Raw genomic sequence first — 4,640 nt, 5'->3', positions numbered from 1 at the left:
TCCTACTAAAAGAGGCGTTATTAGGGGTTATTATTAACTTCTAATTCTAGTTTATAACTTTATACAAACGCTTTTAAACTCTACTAAGGTATGCGGCGTCCGTTAGGGATCGTTAGCTATTTAAGTTTAGTAGTAGCTTAGCTAATAGCTACCCCTAATAATGCCTTACTTATAAATTACTCTAGGCACCTATAGTTTTGGGCATAAACGATACGTAAGCTAAGAGTAATTATAGCTACTAAATATTGTACTATAGATACCACATAAAGTGGAAAAGGGCGGCTAGTATACTCCGCCTTTTCCTTTTACCTTCTATCCTAACTCCGCCCTAGGAGAGAAATGGAATATAAATATCGTGCTCCTAGTTTTTATATGCCATTAATTTAACTTACCTTTAAATTTGACCTCTTGACCATATATCCCTTAATATCCCTATAAGAATACTAGACATTATATATATTACCTTAACTAAGCTTAAATACGTTACTAATATAACCTATAGGTCCTTAATCGGTACTTATAAAAACATCACAATATGCTATCGCCCTAAAGATAATATACCTATTTATCAACTTGCTGGAAACCTTAAATTATCCTAAAATCGCATCGATAATAAAGACATAGCATCTGCTAGCAGGGAGAAGAAATAATTACGGCTTTTCAACCCTATATAGAAATAGATGCCTTATATACCTGCTTAAATACCTAATAAGGTTAACTTTTATAAAATCGACAATAATACGGAGGGTAATATATAAGAGGATACGGAAATATACGCTAATTACCTTAAGAGCCTAGAAGGCTATAGTAAAACTAAGATAGTCTTATCTAAGCTAATAGAGAGCTATAGCGAGGCTAAAACAGACTTACCTTAACTAAAAGAGGGCCATATTAAAGGTTTGCCAGTACCTTTAGGTATATTTATAAAACACCTATATATTTTTTAGTAATACTAATAGTTAAGCAGAGAATAGTTTAGCTAATTATATAAACTTCCTTAAAGATATATCTCCCTTAACTAAAGTATTAACAATTTCTAATACTACAATTTTAGACGGATAACTAAAGTATCTCTTATCGTGGTTACTAACTTGCTATATAATAGAGGACTTAAAGTGTCTCCAAAACCCTAAATATAGATTAGTTATATCTATATATAGTCTTATTATAGTAGTATACTGGTATTTTACTTAGGTTTCACCCGCGGGTATACCGTATAAGAAACTTATATTATACTATACTAAGAACCCGCGTCACCTCTATTATTATACTAGGATATATAAACCGCTTAAAGATATTATAATAGAGATAGCTTGGAAGGGTAAACTATATAAGTAAAGAGACCAACTAAAAGAGGTACTAGATGATTATTTAGATCTATTAAGGAGAGGGATACGTAAAAGAAAGGTGGATTATACCATAGATAGAGCCTCCAAGAAGCTAAAGAAATAAGAAATTTCTTATAAGAAAAGATTTTTGCAATTATATTCTTGTTTTCTGGCGTTAAGAATTAAGGCGCCAATTAGGATTTCTTTAGCTTGGTATTGTTTTTCTATCTAGTTACTTCCATGTTAAGAGTATCTTATTATTATTTATATATACATTAAATTAAAGTTAAAAACTTGCTTATAGTAAAGTCCTCTACCTTTATATACTTGGCAGCGATAAGTTAGCCGCCCTATAACTCGCTTAGTCCTCTATAAAGAATTAAAGTTAAGGTATTAAAGTCTCTGGCGTTTTTATAGGTAACTAGGGTATAGGTTAACTCTGAATTTTATATTAATAAGGTAGGAATATTAAGAATAAATATAGGATATCTCTCTTAATATTGGCCTAAGTTATAACTCTAAAAATAGGATTTTATTCTAAGAACTGGATCTAATTCTAAAGACTTTATCCTATTCTAATTTTAAGCTAAACATACTAAATATAGCCAAAAAGGTATAGCGTTAAGCTAAGCGGTTTAACGGTCTTAGAAAAAAGGAGCTATTTTTAGTTATAGCTTAAGTTATAATTCTAGGAACGGAATCTAATTCTAAAACTAAGATTCTAATTTGGGTTTATAAAGTAGACTAATTAACTACTGTAAAAAGGGCGCGATCCTAAAAAAGGATCCGGTTTTAAGAACTAGATCTTAGTTATAGGAAATAGGTCAATTAAGCGCTATGAAATGGGGTTGGCTATATCTATATTTAGTATATTAGGTTTAGCTCGTTTTAGAACTAGCTATATAATTAATTGTAAATGCTTACACGACTAACCTAATAATTAACCCACTGTCGCTAGCTATACCTTACTTAGCGCCTTTTAGCATCGCTATATTAGAGCCTTATACGTCGCGGAATAAACTAAAAGCTAATAACTATAATTACTAATAAATGCTACCTATAACTTTCCAATAATACCAGAACCCTATATACGCACTATATTTTTAACCTATACAACTAGGACTGTAAACGATGTTCCTACACTTTAGGTTATTATAGCTTAGTATTTAACTAAGCCCCACAAAGCCTTAGTTTAAGCTACATTAGATTAGCTTAACTTTTTTACGCCTAACCTTTAAATCCTCCTCGCGTTCCGCTTGTACCTTACTTTCTCCCTTATACTTTCCTTTCTCGCTATTCCCTTATTTTAAGACGCGCCCGACGTATATTTAACCTCCCTATACTTATTTACTTCTCTGCTATTATACTATCCTTATATACTAGTCTCTTTAATCCCCCCTCGCCTACCTACCCGCCTGCTACGTCGGCCCTCCCGACGTAGCTCTTAGCGCGCCCGCCTATAATAGCGAATCTCTTTAGATTAAAAACAAAGCCTATTAGGGAAGGGCTAAATAACTTTCGCGATTTATTTAACTTAACTTATTAGGATCTAGGTATCCCTAGCTCTTTAAACTCGTTATATTAGATAGGTAATAAAGGTAACATTAATAGACCTATTATAAGTTTTTATCTAATACCTATAGGACTAAAGGATATTTTACTTAATCTAATACTTGCTTTATAGAGCCTTCCTACTTCTCATTTATTGCCGTCTAATAGCGGCAACAAAAACCTCCTTAGTGATCTGTTAAGACTTAATTTAGTAGTCAATTCTAACAACTTTAACGTTAAATGGTTCCTGCCTTTTTTAAATATAATTCTCCGGATTGAATCTAACGAAGTTATTTGGGAAAAGGTGTACGCTACTATTACAGAGTCCACGCCTCCCCCCTAACTGCTACCATTCCACATTTAAACCCTATATTTACGTAATATAAGCAGCTTCGCTAACTCGTCCGAATATAGGAAATATATAGATAATGTTTTAAAGGAGGAGCTAGGCCCTCTTTATATAGGGATTCCTGGCTTATATAAAGTATTCTTTAGGGGAGTAGAAGGTCTTAAAGAGGTAAGTATTACCATTTTTAAGAAATGCAAGGAAGGGGATAATCTACTATACGCCGATAAGGGCGGCTGGCGTAACTAGCCTAAAAGCGCAGAGTAAGATAATGTCCTAAAGTGGTTTAATAACCTAATTAAATTATTTTTAGGCTTTATAGAGGAGCACGGGTCCGCCCTAAAGACATAACGAAAGCTCGTCGTATATATTAAGCAGCCCTTATAAGGGTTTACGGCGAAGTAAAAGCTAGATATTGGTTTTATAGATAATCCAATAGCCAGCGAAAGCTCTTAATGCTATTAGTTATATATACTTATGCTAGGAGAGCTAAAGAGTAATCTAAACACCAATATAGCCTTATAGGTATGGTTTGCTTTAGGGAAATATATAAAGGAAGTCTTCGCCACTTAGGACAATCGTCGCTTTATCCTAGGTTTTACCCTCTATAGATCTATTATATAGCTATAGGAATATAACCGGGTAGGAGGCATCGCATTATTACCATTTAATATTAATAAAGACGGACTATAATTTACCTCGGCAATATTAGGGTTTCTCTTAATAAATAAAGAGTAGCTTAGGTTTAACCCTACTATTTTAATATTAGACGGCAAATAATATATTAAGGTTATGCGTAACAATTAGACTGAGCGTCTTATCCTTAATAAACTTATAAAGCGGGCACCCTATATTGCTGGTTAGGCGACAACTTGCTAAAAAGCGCACTATAAGGGTAATACCTCTAAAATACCTCTTGTTATTAAAAACTCGTAGTAGTACCTAAAGCGTAAGAAAGAAGGCGAACTGCTATATAAGGCAGCGGAGAAAGGAGTAATTAATGTAGCTAGGTACTATTACTATAGGACTGTTTATATAAGTGGACAAAATAATAATATCTTTAATATCCGTAAGGGGCTAGATATTACTAAAGCGATAAACTATAAGCCTAAAAGCTTAATAGTACCTCTGAGCGTAGCTAAAGTATAAGGTAGTATAAGGAAAGGCTAAAGCACTAGTAGAAAGAGGTTATCTAGCTATACTAACGCCCCGTTACCGCCCAATAAGCGCCTATATTTAAGCTCTTTAATTAAGCGCCCTATTATATAGAATTGGGTATATTAACGCGTTATTACTTATAACTATAGAAAGGCTCTTTATAAGGTAAGCTCTCTAGCTGTAATACTTACTGCGCTAAAGGGTGGCATTAAAGGATATAAGTCTTTATATACGCAGGCTGGTATCCTCTAATATAA

This window comes from Cenococcum geophilum (assembly GCF_001692895.1).
Source record: "Cenococcum geophilum 1.58 unplaced genomic scaffold K441scaffold_89, whole genome shotgun sequence".
NCBI lineage: Eukaryota > Fungi > Ascomycota > Dothideomycetes > Gloniales > Gloniaceae > Cenococcum > Cenococcum geophilum.
Note: the sequence above shows the minus strand (reverse complement) of the source record.